This window comes from Bos javanicus, chromosome 20 (genome assembly GCF_032452875.1).
Source record: "Bos javanicus breed banteng chromosome 20, ARS-OSU_banteng_1.0, whole genome shotgun sequence".
Taxonomy (NCBI): Eukaryota; Metazoa; Chordata; class Mammalia; order Artiodactyla; family Bovidae; genus Bos; species Bos javanicus.
This window is the reverse complement of record NC_083887.1, coordinates 50,825,540-50,845,326: the sequence shown is the minus strand read 5'-3', so window position 1 is coordinate 50,845,326 and position 19,787 is coordinate 50,825,540. Positions and strand designations below refer to the sequence as shown.

Sequence of the window (19,787 nt, the reverse complement as noted above, 5' to 3'; positions counted from 1 at the left end):
AATGGATCCTTAGCCTTTTTCTGTATTGTCCTGGTCAGTTAAAAATGAAAGGTGGTTTAATTAAAATGATTGAGAATTAACTTAGGAGTATAATTTTAAAATGGAGATATAATATTAATATATTTGGTATTTTTAAAACCTCATTTCCACTTTAGTAGGCAGTTATTTTAAAATAACAGAAAAGTACAGTGTGTAATTAAAAGAAATGACTTTCAGTACATATAATTTCTTGGTGTTTTACTCCTTTCCTGTTAGCTCATATTTATTCCATTTTGTTTCTTCTAGGTATTATTATTAAGTGCAAACTAAATGAAATAAATAATACATAAAACATTAAGCATTATGAAATTCACTTAAAGCTATTGAATATTAGTAATGACCAAAATAGGCATACAATAAAGTCCAAACCAAATAAATTTTTTGCAATAATTTTAAAATGACTAAGCAAATGTACATAAAATACGATTCCATGAACAGTATTACTTAATAGAAATTAAAAGGGACCTGTTTATTTCTTTTTGAGTAGGTATGTTTATCCTTTTTAGAGAGTCAGAAAGGGGAAAAGTTAGAGTAAGTGTAAAGTTTATGGAATTTAGAAAGATCAAGAAGCATTAACATGATAAACTATTAATTCCCTGTTCAATCAAAATTTCTGGGATTAAAAAATTCTAATTTAGATGGACCTATTACTTTGAAACTATATAAGTACATATTTAATTGTTTAAAATCCTTTCTATGATGATACACATATTAGACTAATTAAAATTAAAGGTACCCTAATAATATAAAGTGTTGGCAGTGACACAGAACATCAATAACACTCACATATTGCTCATGGGAATATAAAACAGTACAACCACTTTGAAACACATTTTGGTAGTTTCTTAAAAACCTGGATATATACCTATTTTGTGATGCAGCTGTCTTACTCCAAAGTATTTATTCCAAGAAAGAGAAGGTATATTACACAAATGATTGCCTTTATTCAAAATAGCAAAAATAAAAAACTTGAAACAGTCAAAATATCTATCAGTAGGTGAATGGATAAATTATGGTACATTTATATAATGAACTGCTACTCACAATTAAAAGGAACAAACTAGTAACATGCCCAAAACTGAACCAGAGGATCACTGTGCTGACTGAAAAAAGTCAGAAATAAATAAGTAACTAATACATAAATCCATTTATTTAGAGTTTAAAAATATGGAAAGAAAACCAAAGTGACAGATGGCAGAAAAGTGGTGATGAAGGATGGGCATGGAATATGTGATGGCAAAAGGGTACCAGAAGAGTTTTGGGAGGACGAGAATGGTCAGTACCTTGGATAAGGTAGTGGTTTCTGAGATGTATATATTTGTCAAAATTCATTTAATTTATACTTTAAATATGTGCATCTTTTTTATGTTATACCTAAAGTTAAAAAATACACATCTTCCTCATGTGTTCTTTAATTAAACATTACCATAATTAAACTCTCAATGCTATACTATATCCATAATAAGATAACAGTCTGCATGTCTTTCATTCTATTTCCTACTCTTTGCAGAAACCATATTGAAGATAGGATAAAATCACCTACTTTATATTTCTAACGGTTTCTTAAATTGTAGAGAGCATTTCCCATTCAATCAAAGTTTAAGACAACTTTAAGCTTAATGTCCTAGTACCTATCCAGATAATAGTTCAGTAAAATTTTATACGGGGAAATAAAGTGCCATTCCATTTGAAACAATGACTGCTGTGAATTGCTTAATTACTTCTTGATACACATACATCATTGTCCATTTGTTTCTCAGTTCTCTTTAATGTGTACTGAAATCTTACCATTGCATAACTTCGGCATGTCTGCCATAGCGAGTGACTTCATATTACAGAGAAATAATTGGGCTTTCTCACCCTCTAACTGCATTTGACAGGCCTTAAGATGGAAATACTTTTATAGCATCATAAAGTTGATATTGTTCCCTAGTGGCTTTAAAAGGATCTCCCTCTTACTCCTATTTAGTTATTTACTAAATTGAACTTTTTCTTTGGGTTTCACCATGACTCCATTAACTTCTGAATACCAGGCTTCATCCTATTCTCAGTTAAACTGACTGGAATATCCAGTTTCCTTTCCTGTCCACTTGCTGTTTTTCTCTGTAGGCCAAAGTCAATAATTTGCTTCTACAGTATAAACAATAGGTGATTTTTAACTGCCTTTCTGACCTTATTTATTAAAAATAATGTTAACTTTCCAGATTGTGATGTTTCTTGGCAGGTAATCAGAAATAACATTTTTACTACTTCATGATCATCAAATATATGGACTAAAGTTTTTGTAGTCATGATGCAGTAGTAAAAATGGGAGGAAATTATCAGGAATTTTGGTGACTTCCTCCCTGGAATTAAAACAACACAGATTCATTTTGATATATGGCAAAACCAATACAATATTGTAAAGTTAAAAAAAAAAAAAAAAACAGCAACATGACAGTAGTAAACAGCAATTGTGAATCCTTGGGCCAGTCCCTTTACCCATATTTGCTTCAGTTTCCTCAGAGGAGAAAAGAAAATAAAGTAATATGAAATTAGTTCATGTATATGCAGGAATGGTGAAGGACAGGGAAGTCTGGCGGGCTGCAGTCCATGGGATCACAAAAAGCCAGACACAACTGAGCGACTGAACTGAACTGATAATAAGGAATAAGATTACATGAGTTAATCTTACAGGAAGAAGGAATAAGATAAGGAATAAGGAATAATAAGGAATAAGATTACATGAGTTAGTAGATACGCAGCAAGAAGGTAACTGTTACACAATGGGGACTAAATATCAGCCACTATTATTAGTTAAACATGAGGTATATGCACTATGTAAATCACATACAAAAATTTTGTTTTTAATTATCATGATTATGCCCAATGGGATGTAGACTAAACATATGTCATACTCTCTTTCGTAAATCCTGAAAAAATTTCATATTAAATATGTGAAATAAAATTATTACATCCTATGTTTCATAAGAATGTCACAAAGCATAATAATAAATTGCTACTGGTAGACATTAAACACTGCAACTCTATCTCAGGGGAGTGATTTTGATGTTTGTAGCAAAACAGTGTGTGTGTGTGTGTGTGTGTGTGTGTGTGTAGATTGGGTGATTCTATAGATATTTATTGAGAAAATATTGTGAAATACATCATTGTTTATAATGGTGAAAAACTGTAAAAACTAATGTGATATTATTGATAAGATGTAAACATGAAAATCTGAAACATGAATGCAGATTTTTAATAGAAAAAAATGGAGAATATATTAATAATACAATTTAAGTCTATTTTTATATAGATTAAAGTAAGTTTACGAATTTTGATAAACTAGACATGTGTTCTTGACATAAGTGTTTTGGTGGGTTAACTTAGTACTTCTTATTTGTAAAAATTATAAAACAGGAAAAATAAATAAAAAGAATAATTTTTAAATTATTTTATTGTTTTCTTTTTCAATTCTTTTCTGATTTTGTTTAGCCTATATAAACAAAGGGAAAGTGAAGTTACAATTTAGATATTTTATAAAATCCAGATACTTTAAGAGATACTTTAAAGAGATAGATAAGTGAATTCTTCAAGATTAGTTGTTGATTTCTACACAGATGAGTTTCATATGACATTGTCTGTTGCATTAACTGAAAACAAAATCAGTACCAACTCTTTCTGATTGATAAGGGCTATTACCTGTTTTCACATTTTCCACTCCATTTCCTTCCATCAAGAATGGGTAAAAAATCAAGAAAACTGATTCCAATCCCACAGAGAAGCAGATCAGCTACTGAGTAAAAGTGTGACTTCTAGGAAGAAGCCAGAGTCAAAAAAGTATATTCCAGTGTTGGGCAAAAAATCCCTTTTATGTAATTTGCTTTTCACTTTTGAAGGAGCTATGAAGTGTCTTTGTATTGCAAGGAGGGAATTTGAAATTTACGTTGGTTTGTTGGAGTAAAAATAGACAAACTATTTTCTTTCATTTAGTTTGTAATTTTTCCAACTTCCTACTACAAAAATCTAAGAGAAATATAAAAAAGTAAAGGAAACAGTATTGATAGACACCATGTTTCCATCATCCAGCTTCTTTATTTAGCAATTTGTGGCCAATCTTGTGTCCTCCATATTCTCTCACTTTGTTAGCTCACTTTCTCTTGGATACTTCTGAAGCAAATCCTAGATATTTATACTGTGCCATCCGTAAATATTTCAGTGTGCTGTGTAAAAGATAAGGGCACCTTTCTTTTTCACGGCAACATATTCAAAATATCATTATTGCAGGGAATTTTCTTTTGCTTTGACCTTAATTTACTAATGCTAATATGCCTATCTTAACAATTAAATCTAGCTTATAGGATTTCAGTATTTAGACTGCATTAATTTCCTCTAGTAGTATAGACCGTTGATATTATTTTATTGCAGGCTTCACAAAGAGGTTAGCTGTCCAATAATATCTCAAACTTGATTTCAGAAGTTCCTACCCAAGCCTCCCTATACATCCTACTGATAGTGGTCATGAACAGCATCTGAAGATGTATTAGTTATTACAAAGCTTAATAATTGGCATGCCACTCATCTCGTTAATGAAACCTCAATAGTTCCCAGTTTCTTACTGAATAAAATGCAAATTTTTGCTTATAATTAAAAATTCTCCTTGATCTGCCTATTAAGTGATTTCCCACCATTTCAAAGATAAAAGCTGATTTCTTTACTTTGTTATCAGAAAGTAATTTCCCAAACTCTAGGTTTTTATTCCTGGGGATTGACTGATTTCTTTCCAAACTTCATATGTAATTATGTAAAAGGACCTATACTACTTGATAGCTTTCTCAATGTTTAATGCAAATACTAGACACAAAACAGACAGTAAATATTTGTTGAACACTCAGGATAATGCTCAATTGAACAAAATACTGGTTTTCTGTTAGTGGCAGGTGCTTGCCTGCTCCATCATTTTACTATTCTGCTTAAAAGCAACACAGAAAAAAACTTCGGGGACTTTGATTTCCAGATGCTTCTGCTCTGCTTGGAAATATGAAAAGCCATCACGATTCACCATACCAATATTTCATCCAGGGCAGTTCTCTCAAAGGGGCTACAAAGCAAGGGTCATTTACCTTTATCATACAGTGTTGTTTTCTTACTAAAGACCAAGAATTAAGTTCCTGATTTTCAACAGAGGAAACACTAGTTATTTTAGGAAAGTCACAGTTTATAGTGAAAAGCCAACTTTACGATTTAATGAACATTTTTATCTCACTGAGTATATATTCTTCTTCACTTTAAAATGTTATTTTAAAATTATTTTAAATAAGGCCTCACAAATAGCTGAGAAAAGAAGAGAAGCACGAGGCAAAGGAGAAAGGGAAAGATATACCCAACTGAATACAGAGTTCCAGAGAACAGCAAGGAGTGTTAAGAAAGCCTTCTTAGGTGACCAATGCAAAGTAATAGAGAAAAACAATTGAATGGGGAAGACTAGAGATCTCTTCAAGAAAATTAGAGATTCCAAGGGGGAATATTTAATTCAAAGATGGGCAAAAATGGCACGAACCAAACATAAACAAAAGAGATTAAGAAGACATGGCAAGAATACACATAAAAACCTGTACAAAACAATTCTTCTTTTTAATATAAATTTATTTATTTTAATTAGAGGCTAATTACTTTACAATATTGTATTGGTTTAGCTATACATTGACATGAATCCACCACAGGTGTACATGTGTTCCCTATCCTGAACCCCTCTCCCACCTCCCTCCCCATACCATCCCTCTGGGTCATCCCAGTGCACCAGTAATGACCGACCTGGAAAACCACGAGTGTGTGATGAGTCACCTAGAGTCAGATATCCTGGAGTGTGAAGTCAAGTGGGCCTTAGGAAGCATTACTACAAACAAAACTAGTGGAGGTGATGGAATACCAGCTGAACTATTTCAAATCTTAAAAGATCATGCTGTTAGAGTGCTGCACTTAATATGCCAGCAAATTTGGAGAGCTCAGCAGTGGTCACAGGACTGGAAAAGGTCAGTTTTCATTTCAATTCCAAAGAAGGGCAATGCTACACTACACAATTGCAACGACTACAAATGCAACCACTACACAACTGACTCATTTCACATGCTCACAAGGTAATGCTCAAAATACTCTAAGTGGGACTCTAACAGTACATGAACCGAGAACTTTCAGATGTACAAGTTAGATTCAGAAAAGGCAGAGGAACAGGAGATCAAATTATCAGCATCGGTTGGATCATAGAAAAGGCAAGAGAGTTTCAGAGAAACATCTACTTCTGCTTCATTGAGTACACTAAAGCCTTCGACATTATGTGTTGCAAAAAACAGCAGAAAATTCTTCAAGAGATGGGAACACCATACCACCTTATCTGCCTCCTGAGAAATCTGTATGCCTGTCAAGGATCAACAGTTAGAACTGGACAGGGAAAAACAGACTGGTTCAAAATTGGGAAAGGAGTATGTCAAGGGTGAATATTGTCATCCTGCTTATTTACTTATTTTCAGAATTTATGTTGTACACTGTGCTTATTTACTCAGTCATGTTCAATTCTTCATGACTCCATAGACTGCAGCCCACCAGGTATCTCTGTCCATAGGATTTACCAGGCAAGAACAAAGGAGTGGGTTGCCATTTCCCTCTCCAGGGGATCTTCCCAACCCAGGGACCGAACCCAGGTTTCCTTCACTGCAGGCAGATTCTTTACCATCTGAGCCTAGAGTACATCCTGCAAAACACGGGGTTAGAAGAATCACAAGCTGGAATCAAGATTGCCAGGAGAAATATCAATAACCTCAAATAGGCAGATGAACCACCCTAATGGCAGAAAGTGAAGAGGACTCATCAAGAAAGAACCTCTTGATGAAAATGAAAGAAGAGAGTGAAAAAGCTGGCTTAAAACTCAGCATTCTAAAAAAGAAAATCATGGAATCCAGTCCATCACTTCATAGCAAATAGATGGGGAAACAATGGAAACAGTGACAGACTTTATTTTCTTGAGCTCCAAAATCACTGTGGATTGTGGCTGCAGCCATGAAATAAAAAGACTCTTGTTCCTTGGAGGAAAAGCTATGACAAACCTAGACAGCACATTAAAAAGCAGAGACATTACTTTGCTGACAAAGTTCTGTCTAGTCAAAGTTGTGGTTTTCCCATTAGTCATGTACAAATGTGAGAATTGGACTTTAAAGAAGGCTGAGTGCCAAATAATTGATGCTTTTGAACTGTAATGTTGGAGAAGATTCTTTATAGTCCCTTGGACATCAAGGAGATAAACCAGTCAATCCTAAAGGAAATTAACCCTGAATACTCACTGGCAGGACTGATGCTGAAGCTGAAGCTCCAATACTTTGGCCACCTGCAGGAAGAGCTGATTCACTCGAAAAGACTCTGATCTGTAGGAGACTGTGGACAGGAGGAGAAGGGGATAATAGAGGATGAGATGGTTGGATGGCATCACTGACTGGACATGAGATTGAAAAAACTTTGGGAGACAGTAAAGGATAGGGAAATCTGGTGTTCTGCAGTCCATGTGGTCGCAAAGAATCAGACAACGATTGAGCGACTGAAAAACAAAATTTTTCATTCCTGAAAATTGTCATTTTATTTTTTATAATTAATTTTAAACTCAGTCCAATGGATATTAAAAAATGAGAATGATAGATTATTAATAAAAAATATTTGAGAAAATTAATGGTTCACAATTTACATCTTCATTTATAGCTAAAGAATACAGTTTATTATACTAATGGCAGAGGACACACGTACTCACAGTTTGTTGCAAAATGATGGACTGTGGAAAAACTAAGTTGCTACACTCTGCTTTTACTATCTTTAATTAAGAAAAAATCACATAAAATCACTCTAAGCAATATGATTTAGCAGCAACTTAAACACCTAAAACATTTTAATAAAAACAACCAGAGTAACATTTTTATTAATAGCTTGAAATAATTCTAATTATTCCAGGATCATTATGATGCAAACTTTGTTTTCTCTCTAACATTTTTAAAAGGAAAACTATTATCCCTGTTGTAGTGAACTTTGCTTTCAAAGTGATCAGCTTAATGGAAAAAATCAGGCTTTGTGGAATTGAGTTCTAACATATCCTTGAATAAGACTTCCCTTGTGGCTCAGACGGTAAAGCGTCTGTCTACAATGCAGGAGACCTGGGTTCGATCTCTAGGTTGGGAAGATCCTCTGGAGAAGGAAATGGCAATCCACTCCAGTACTATTGCCTGGAAAGTCCAATGGACAGAGGAGCCTGGTAGGCTACAGTCCATGGGGTCGCAAAGAGTTCGACACGACTGAGCGACTTTACTTACTTACTTATATCCTTGAATGGACATCTTAGCTAATGATCTGCATTGAAGCAATCTTCTTAGGATCATCTACTAAATTCAGTAAAGTTAGGGAAATAGACAGGCTGGTCCAAGATCATAGATGTGTTAACACTGTGATGTTTTAGGGGTAAATATTTCACATACTTCAGTTCAGTCGCTCAGCCGTGTCTGACTCTTTGCGACCCCATGAATCACAGCACGCCAGGCCTCCCTGTCCATCACCAACTCCCGGAGCTCACCCAGACTCACGTTCATCGAGTCAGTGATGCCATCCACCCATCTCATCCTCTGTCATCCCCTTCTCCTCCTGCCCTCAATCCCTCCCAGCATCAGTCTTTTCCAATGAGTCAACTCTTCGCATGAGGTGGCCAAAGTACTGGAGTTTCAGCTTTAGGATCAGTCCTTCCAAAGAAATCCCAGGGCTGATCTCCTTCAGAATGGACTGGTTGGATCTCCTTGCAGTCCGAGGGACTCTCAAGAGTCTTCTCCAACACCACAGTTCAAAAGCATCAATTCTTTGGTGCTCAGCCTTCTTCACAGTCCAAATCTCACATCCATACATGACCACAGGAAAAACCATAGCCTTGACTAGACAGACCTTTGTTGGCACATACTTAGCAGATGTTAAATTTGGTTTTTAACATAAGTGACTCAGGGCCCTGCGCTGTCTCAAGTTGTGGATATTAATCGAGTTGCCCTAGGATGAAAGTTGACATAATATTCTGAGTATATAGAAGGCACCAAGAAAAAACAGGATTTTGGAATTCTAAGACAAATGTTTGTACTTGATTTAGTGCAGTAGGGTCATTTTTATGAAGGATTTTTACTGGTATGGTCCTCAGATTAAGCAGGCTTAGGACTGCTGTTATACTACTGAGTTATGTGACCCAGCATAAGTGTGGAAAAAATCCACTAGAAAGATTTAATTCTTAGGTTTAACATTAGGCCCCTAGATTATTGTTGTCATGCAAGCAAGCAAGATGTATAACATTTATACTGGGAAAGTAGGATTCTTAAAAATAATAGAAAATCTGCTCTAATTTATTCATAGTTCCATGTTGGGACTCAACCCACCCAAGCACTATATGCAATAGCTTCTCAGTATTCTAGAATTATTGTAGAAGAGAGTGAGTCAGAAGAAAGACAAATCTCCAAGTCAATGTAGGAGGGAGCTTTGGAAAACGGATACATCTCTGGGCCAAGATGCAATATCCTTGCAATAGAAGACACAGTGACCAAACTGCAGGATAAGATCAGGGTCGAGTGTTTCCCAAGCATTTGAATCACAAAGTCAACCCCATAAGAAAGAATTTCCAGAAGAAACCATTCATTATCAGAAAATTTGTCACTGCCAGTGGGCAATGCAGGCAGATTTCTAGGAAAGAGGTGGATAAAAACTAATCAGGGAAACAGCGATCTGCCAGCAGTTACTTCTTCACACAGCTTCAACTTGCAAAAATAAAAGCAAATAATAGTAACAGGTTACAGAAAGTTTGTTAGGCTAAATAGCTGAGTTTAATTTAGGGCAAGTTTCGCTAAATCAACAATGCTAGAAAGTGGCTTATCTGGAATTGAAATTCAGCAATCACTCCAAAGCCTGCTCTTAAAGTCAAACCTTATGTGTATTTTAATTTCATAACATATTCATATTACTGTGTTATATACTTTTCAAAGAGATTGCATACAAATTATTTCTTTGGGAATTATTATATGTATGAAGTGATCAAATCATATTACTATGTCCATTTTAAAGATGAAAGAATTGGGTCTAACATAACAATATCTTTTCTGAGTTCACAAAGGTATAATTTTCAAACAATAAAGTAGAATTCAGCTTTTCTCTTTCCTCAGTGTTTCTGTTCATTTGACATAAAGGCTGGCAGACTTTTATTTAAATGACTAGATAGTAAATGGTTTAAAGATTTCAGGAAAGAGGCAAAATTGAGGATATTATAAAGGTACTTATACAATAATTTTAGATGTAGCTGTTAAAAAATATAACAGCTTTCTTTCTTTGTGGTCTATACAAAAACAGACAGTAGATCGAATATGACCCTCTGGCCATAGTTAGCAACCCAGATTATACCAACACTTGTTTGAATGGTTATTTTCAATAGCAACTTAATCTAACAGTGATGAATTGAATAGTGTTACATCATTCTTCATCTCTTTGACTCACTTAATTTGTGTCATATGTAGGAGAAACAACAGAAATCCTGATTTATAGAGAAGACATTATGAAATAATATAGTAATATCCATAAACTTATAAAATAATGTTTATAATTTATATTTCTATATTATATATACATTAATATACATTTATTACAGTTTTAAGAAACTGTCAAATCTAACTTCTTCCAAAATAAAATTATCATGACTTGCATTAAAATCAATTTATGTCTAATTCTTTTTCTCTGTAGGTAAAATCTGTGGATAGTGCACCTTAGAATTTCCTAAAATAGACCATAGGCATTCAGCTATCTGAAATTTCCACAATGACAACATGATTTCTGTATGTGATATTTCCAGACAATAATGACTTTGTGTTAACTTTAATTATGATGCTTTATTAGAATAATATAGGCAGGAAGTATAAACTCATAAACATACAAAAGCAGAGCGGTTTAATATATTTTTTCCTCAGAAAGAATTTGACCTCATCACGTTAGGCTTTGGAAAAAGATGTTTTACTCAGATAAAAATAAATGAAAATTATTTTTCAATAAAAAACAGAAAAATGTCAATATGTTCTTTAATATAACAATTAAAACTACTCATTTTGTCTTCCCACTTTTCCAGACCTTTGTATCTTCCATCAATAAATGATGAAGACAGTGACAGTAATTATTGGTAACACAACGGAAATGACATTTAAAAATACCTAAAAGAGGATTATAGTTTTGCAACAAGCTTTTAATATTTTTTATCTTGGAACATTCAAGACAATACCACAGTTTTTTAGAGAAAAGTTTATTGACTGAACATTTTTTGTAGATAAATGGGTGACCTTTACTTTCTCCTCTTATGTGTACACTTAGAAATTACCGAAGGGAGAAGAAGTGTCAATTTGTCATTCAGTAGTATGATACATGAATTGAAGTAATCTTTGGGAAGGCTTGAAATCTAAGTCAATATGAAAAACAAGAGATTCACTCAGAGAACAAGCTAACCACAAAAGTTTGCCAAATTGATGAGTTGCCTTTCTACACTGCAGCCTCTTCAAGGTCTTCTGTCTGAATATGGGCAAGCACAGCTTTGTGCAGAAACAATATGCGAGAAAGAGGCACTTTGGGTTTGACCTGAAACCCTTTTTCTACCCCCTCACTATGGACGTGAATGAACAGCTCTAGAACTTGAAGTGTTAGTTGATTTTGAACTTATTGCATTTATTTTTATTATTATTTTATTGCAATGTTAAATTGAAATTATAAAATATGTAGAGATAGTGTTATTTGTGCTATTTGTGTCCACCTATTTTGCTCATCAATATAAAATAGGAAAGTGGATGATCATTTCTAAATTATCATGATGGTTGACTCATGTACAAGGTGACCACATCCTTGCTCACAACACTTCTGGATGGATATATTTGCCAGTCTCATATGCATTTGGGGCTTCCCTGGTAGCTCAGCTGGTAAAAGAATCTGCCTGCAATGCAGGAGACTCCGGTTCAATTCCTAGGTTGGGAAGATCCCCTGGAGAAAGAATAGTTACCCACTCCAATATTCTGGCCTGGAGAATTCCATGGACTGTATAGTCCTTGGGGTCACAGTCGGACATGAATGAGTGACTTTCACTAGTATGCATTCAGGGAAATCAGTGAAGAAGGGAAGGATCAGTTTCAATAGATTGTGGTGTAATGACACTTTGAGAATAAAGTAAATGTCTTTATTTCTTTTGACACAAAAACAACAACTAGTGAGGGTGTTTTTTATATGTCAACTTGACTGGCTACGGTAATCAAACAGCAATTGAGGTGCTGCTATGAAGGCATTTATAGATGTGATAATTTGGGTGGGCTTAGTTCAAACATTTGATAAACTTTAAGAGCATAGCTGAGGCTTCCCTAAAAAAAAAAAAAAAAAGAGAGAGAGAGAAGAAAACAAAAGAAAAAATATATGTAACTTTTGGATAGCAGTGTTAGCCTGTCCCAAAGTTCCAGCCTGCCTTCTGATAGCCTACCTTGCAAATATTGGACTTGCCTAATCAAATCCAACATTTTAATAAGCCAATTATTGGCAATATAAAATTCTTTGTGTGTGTGTGTGTGTGTATATATATATATATATATATAGAGAGAGAGAGAGAGAGAGAGAGGTTATTTTTCTCTTGTGTAACATTGATTGATACACAGAGGCACTCACTTGATTAAAGATTTAAGAACCTTCTGCAAAATCCTCCAAGGGAAAGTGAATCTTTTATAATGTTAACATCAAATACATATGGTTGGCTCACAATAACAACAACAATACAGACAGTAACAGCAACAAAAACTAAACACCTAGGGATCAAGAGTATAACATGAAACAGAATATGGAATAACAAATTCAGATATCGCCTACTAAAAAGCTGAAGTGTGGAAAAGACAGTCTTGGTGAATTTTTAGCTACTTTTCCACAATCTTTTTTCTTTACTTTTAATTTTTTTTACATTCAGATGTTTGCATTGCTGAGTAGTGTGGCATCAAATTCGAGTGTAACCTATCTCTACAAAGGCTATTCTCTGGACTCTACTCCTATCTGTGTTGGTGGTATTTAGAATTCTAAGATCATGCCCATGACCCTCAGTCTTTGTAACAGCAAGATAGTTTTTTGAAGTTACAGTGTTTTGTAATTGAGACTACAACTCATGGTAAATAAAAGATTACCCAGTGAGCCTAAGCTAAGCTAAAGCAACATTTAAAAGCAGAGCATTTTCTTCAACAGGGAGCAGGAAAGGAAGTCAAAGATTTGAAAATTCAGAGTTGTTCCTGGCCTAAAGCTGAAGGAGGCCTTGTGGGAAAGAGCTAAAAGATCTATCTGGGCTTTGCTGGTAGCTCAGGAGATAAAGAATATGCTGACAATGCAGGAGACCCAGGTCACATTCCTGGGTCCGGAAGATCTCCCCGAGAAGTTAATGGCTACTCACTCCAGAATTCTTGCCTGGAGAATCCCATGGACAGGGGAGCCTGGTGGGCTGGGCTCCATGGGGTCGCAAAAAGTCAGAGAAAACTGAGCAAGTAACACTTTGATTTTTCAATATCTGAGAAAGACTCTCAGACGACAGGCAGTGAGAAAATGGGACCTCAGTCTTACAATGAGAATTTATTCTGCTATCAACCTGAATGAACCTGGAACCCATCCCTCTGTTAAGGAACCACCTTGACTTCTGCCATGTGATACCCTAGTCAGAGTTCAGCTGAGACTACCTAGAATTCTGGAATATGACGTATGAGATAATAAATGACTGTTCATTTATGCCACAAAGTGTACAGTAATTTGTTGCATAGCATAAGGAAACTAACACTGTCCATAGCTAAATATTTGAGTCTCTCTAGTACTGAGAATGGACTTCCCCGGTAGGTCAGCTGGTAAAGAATCCGCCTGAAATGCAGGAGACCCTGATTCCATTCCTGGGTTGGGAAGATCTCCTGAAGAAGGGATAAGCTACCCACTGTAGTATTCATAGGCTTCCCTGGTGACTTAGATGGTAAATAATCCACCTGCAATGCGGGAAACCTGGGTTCGATCCCTGGGTTGGGAAGATCCCCTAGAGAAGGGCATGGCAACCCACTCCAGAATTCTTGCCTGGAGAATCCCATGGACAGAGGAGCCTGGCATGGTACCGTCCATGGAGTGGCAAAGAGTTGGACATGACTGAGTGACAAAGGATAGCACAATACTGAGAACTCATGTTAATTCTTGTTGAATCACAAATGCTCAGTACATTGCCCAGCACAAAATGTATGTTTAATACATTGTAGCCAGTTACTGAATGAAGGGATTGCCAGTGAAAGTGAAAGTTGCTCAGTCGTGTCCGACTTTTTGCAATCCTATGGACTATCCAGTCCATGAAATTCTCCGGGCCAGAACACTGGCCTATCCCTGCTCCAGAGAATTTTCCTGATCCAGGAATCCAACCAGGGTCTCCTGCACTGCAGACACATTCTTCATCAACTGAGCTATCAGGAATGCCAAAGGAGCCCTTAGAATCTGATCTTTAATGATTTTATTTAGACTCATCTTTCCCCCACATTTTGATAAGTGTTAACTCAATATAAGATATGTAGAATAAAGAGTAAGATGAGTATTTCCAGCTTTTAAGATGATGTCTCAGGCCATGTGCATTCATATCCCACATTATTTCTGTTATATGACACATTGTATAATTTAACATAACTAAATCAGAACTAGGGAAATTGAGGTAATATAGAAAGGCCTCTCAGTTTCCTTCATGAATTATAAAGGAATGAGATGGATCTAGATGGAGTTGTCCAGAAGTCTGGGCCTTCTCTAATTGTATTAATGCCAGTTAGTGTTCTACTCTGTGGAACGAGAAAATATATACAACTTGGAGGCCGTAGGGAGGAGGGGGTCCTCTGAATACTCAGCCCAGATTGGGAGGTGACCAATATGCTACTGGAGATCAGTGGAGAAATAACTCCAGAAAGAATGAAGGGATAGCGCCAAAGTAAAAACAATACCCAGTTGTGGATGTGACTGGTGATAGAAGCAAGATCCAATGCTGTAAAGAGCAATATTGCATAGGAACCTGGAATGTTAGGTCCATGAATCAAGGCAAATTGGAAGTAGTCAAACAGGAAATGGCAAGAGTGAATGTCAACATTCTAGGAATCCGTGAACTAAAATGGACTGGAATGGGTGAATTTAACTCAGATGACCATTATATCTACTACTATGGGCAGGAATTCCTTAGAAGAAATGGAGTAGCCATCATGGTCAACAAAAGAGTCTGAAATGCAGTACTTGGATGCAATCTCAAAAACGACAGAATGATCTCTGTTCGTTTCCACGGCAAACCATTCAATATCACAGTAATCCAAGTCTATACCCCGACCAGTAACGCTAAAGTAGCTGAAGTTGAATGGTTCTATGAAGACCTCCAAGACCTTTTAGAACTAACACCCCTGAAAGATATCCTTTTCATTATAGGGGACTGGAATGCAAAAGTAGGAAGTCAAGACACACCTGGGGTAACAGGCAAGTTTGGCCTTGGAATACAGAACGAAGGAGGGCAAAGACTAATAGAGTTTTGCCAAGAGAACGCACTGGTCATAGCAAGTACCCTCTTCCAACAACACAAGAGAAGACTCTACACATGGACATCACCAGATGGTCAACACCGGAATCAGACTGATTATACTCTTTGCAGCCAAAGATAGAGAAGCTCTATGCAGTCAGCAAAAACAAGACCAGGAGCTGACTGCAGCTCAGATCATGAACTCCTTACTACCAAATTCAGACTTATATTGAAGAAAGTGGAGGAAACCACCAGACCATTTAGGTATGACCTAAATCAAATTTCTTATGATTATACAGTGGAAGTGACAAATAGATTTAAGGGACTAGATGTGATAGACAGAGTGCCTGATGAACTATGGATGGAGGTTCGTGACATTGTACAGGAGACAGGGATCAAGACCATCCCCATGGAAAAGAAATGCAAAAAAGCAAAATGGCTGTCTGGGGAGGCCTTACAAATAGCTGTGAAAAGAAGAGAAGCGAAAAGCAAAGGAGAAAAGGAAAGACATAAGCATCTGAATGCAGAGTTCCAAAGAATAGCAAGAAAAGAAAGCGTTCCTCAGTGATCAATGCAAAGAAATAGAGGAAAACAACAGAATAGGAAAGACTAGAGATCTCTTCAAGAAAATTAGAGATACCGAGGGAAAATTTCATGCAAAGATGGGCTTGATAAAGGACAGGAATTGTATGGACCTAACACAAGCAGAAGCTATTAAGAAGAGATGGCAAGAATACACAGGAGAACTGTTCGAAAAAGACCTTCATGACCAAGATAATCCAGGTGGTGTGATCACTCACCTAGAGCCAGATATCCTGGAATGTGAAGTCAAGTGGACCTTAGAAAGCATCACTAGGAACAAAGCTAGTGGAGGTGATGGAATTCCAGTTGAGCTATTTCAAATCCTGGAAGATGATGCTGTGAAAGTGCTGCACTCAATATGTCAGCAAATTTGGAAAACTCAGCAGTGGCCACAGTGGCCACTGGAAAAGGTCAGTGTTCATTCCAATCCCAAAGAAAGGCAATGCGCGGAATGCTCAAACTACCACACAGTTGCACTCATCTCACACGCTAGTAAAGTAATGCTCAAAATTCTCCAAGCCAGGCTTCAGCATCACGTGAACTGTGAACTTCCAGATGTTCAAGCTGGTTTTAGAAAAGGCAGAGGAACCAGAGATCAAATTGCCAACATTCACTGGATCATCAATAAAGGAAGAGAGTTCCAGAAACACATCTATTTCTGCTTTATTGACTATGCCAAAGCCTTTGACTGTGTGGATCACAATAAACTGTGTAAAATTCTGATAGAAATGGGAATACCAGACCTGCTGACCTGCCTCTTGAGAAACCTATATGCAGGTCAGGAAGCAACAGTTAGAACTGGACAGGGAACAACAGACTGGTTCCAAATAGGAAAAGGAGTACGTCAAGGCTGTATATTGTCACCCTGCTTATTTAACTTATATGCAGAGTACATCATGAGAAATGCTGGGCTGGAAGAAGCACAAGCTGGAATCAAGATTGCCAGGAGAAATATCGATAACCTCAGATATGCAGATGACACCACCCTTATGGCAGAAAGTCAAGAGGAACTAAAAAGCCTCTTGATGAAAGTGAAAGAGGAGAGGGTAAAAGTTGGCTTAAAGCTCAACATTCAGAAAACTAAGATCATGGCATCTGGTCCCATCACTTCATGGGAAATAGATGGACAAACAGTGGAAACAGTCTCAGACTTTATTTTTTTGGACTCCAAAATCACTGCAGATGGTGACTGCAACCATGAAATTAAAAGGTACTTACTCCTTGGAGGGAAAGTTATGACCAACCTAGATAGCATATTCAAAAGCAAGAGACATTACTTTGCCAACAAAGTTTCGTCTAGTCAAGGCTATGGTTTTACCTGTGGTCATGTATGGATGTAAGAGTTGGACTGTGAAGAAGGCTGAGCACAGAAGAATTGATGCTTTTGAACTGTGGTGTTGGAGAAGACTCTTGAGAGTCCCTTGGACTGCAAGGAGATCCAACCAGTCTATTCTAAAGGAGGTCAGTCCTGGGTGTTCATTGGAAGGACTAATGCTAAAGCTGAAACTCCAATACTTTGGACACATCAAGTGAAGAGTTGACTCATTGGAAAAGACTCTGGTGCCTGGAGGGACTGGGAGCAGGAGGAGAAGGGGACGACAGAGGATGAGATGGCTGGATGGCATCACTGACTCGATGAACATGAGTTTGGGTGAACTTCGGGAGTTGGTGATGGACAGGGAGGCCTGGTGTGATTCAAGTCATGGGGTCGCAGAGTGGAACAGGACTATGTGACTGAACTGAACTGAAAGAATAAATGAATCCATTTGTGCAGGTGAATAATATCTCACATAAATTTCCTTTTAAAATTTAGGAAGATGTTAATTGTGAGTTAATTTTGGACATTTTAGAAACAATTTGACCAAGACAACTTTTGTTTGATTTTGTATTTCTTGAGGTTGGTTAACTTGTAAATGACTCCTAGTGAGAATTTTGAACAGCAGCTGCACTTAAAATTTTAACCTTAGGTCATCTGAGAATATTTTTTCATGTGAGAAAACACAGGACATCTCCCTACAATGGATATTTTATACAAATATTTGTAACACATTTTTCTTTATTGCTCAAAACACTAAGAAACTTCAACAATATTAAAATAAAACATGTGGAAAAGTTATCTTTCTTTAGTTCCCTGGTGGCCTGTATTCACTTCCTAACTTTATCATCCAGAGAAGGCAATGGCAAGCCACTCCAGTACTTTCGCCTAGAAAATCCCGTGGATGAAGGAGCCTGGTAGGCTGCAGTCCATGGGGTCACTATGAGTCGGACGCGACTGAGTGACTTCACTTTCACTTTTCACTTTCACACAATGGAAAAGGCAATGGCGACCCACTCCAGTGTTCTTGCCTGGAGAATCTCAGGGACGGCAGAGCCTGGTGGGCTGCAGTCTATGGGGTCGCACAGAGTCGGACACGACTGAAGTGACTTAGCAGCAGCAGCAGCAACTTTATCATCTATGTGGTCATGTCACTAAGTCATGTCTGATGCTTTGCGACTCCATGGACTGTAACAAGCAAGGCTCCACAGGGTTCTCCAGGGAAGAATGCTGGAGTGGGTTGCCATTTCCTTCTCCAGGGGATCTTCCTGGACCAGGGATCAAACCTGTGTCTCCTGCATTGGCAGGCAGATGCTTTACCACTGAGCCACCAGGGAAGCCCCATAGCCTCATTACTCTGACTGTGAGATGAGAATCTCATTCTCATTTTGCAACACGGCAATTCCTTTGCAGTGATATACCACCCTTGTTTTTTTCCATAAGAAATGTGAACCCTTCTGGGTTGTCTTAGGATAGAATTTGAATTCCTAATATTTCCATGTCTTTCACTGTCTTTTTGCAGATAATATAAGACTTGGACAGTGCTGGATATTTTTTCTGTTCTCAGCTTTGCTACTTAATAACTGCAAAGTTGGGAAAGTGATTAAATTTTTAAAACCTTAATCTTTAAGTTTGTAAAATGAAGATAGTGGCTACATTATTTAGGATCTTAGTTAATTTCAGTAAAACATTCAGAAAAGTTTCAGTAATAATTCTTAATGAATGGTAGCTATTTACTCTTGCTGTTATTATTACTCAGTTCAATTCAATTGCTCAGTAATGTCTGACTCTTTGTGACCCCATGGACTGCAGCACACCAGGCTTCCCTGTCCATCACCAACTCCTGGAGTTTACTCAAACTCATGTCCATCAAGTCGGTGATGCTATCCAACCATCTCATCCTCTGTCGTCCCCTTCTCCACCCACCTTCAATCTTTCCCAGCATCAGTTTCTTTTCAAATGAGTCAGTTTTTCGCATCAGATGGCCAAAGTATTTGAGTCACTAATATTAATATTGTTTTAATAACAAGTAGCAATATTTTATGAAAAAAATTGGTACACATATAAAAGGATCTGAAAAGGGCGCTGTCCAAACCTAACTTCAAAACACCATTTAATATGTTCACATTTTAGACCTTGGTGAGGGTACAGGAATTATTTTTTCTTGCTAAATAAAAAAAGGCGGGCTTTGCAGAATTTTAATGTTACTATTTTAACATTTATTATTCAGTAAAGTATGTTTCCAAAGGGAAACTGAGATCTCTGTAT

General features: G+C 36.8%; 1 protein-coding gene and 1 non-coding gene across 5 annotated transcripts in view; both read right to left on the bottom strand.

Annotated features, from left to right (window-relative positions):
* CDH12 (cadherin 12) overlaps positions 1–19,787 on the bottom strand; it is a 1,193,543-nt gene that overhangs the window by 491,459 nt on the left and 682,297 nt on the right. The window lies entirely within an intron of this gene.
* On the bottom strand, positions 18,784–18,856 carry TRNAG-GCC (transfer RNA glycine (anticodon GCC)). Its single transcript has one exon. It is a non-coding gene; the product is annotated as a tRNA-Gly (tRNA).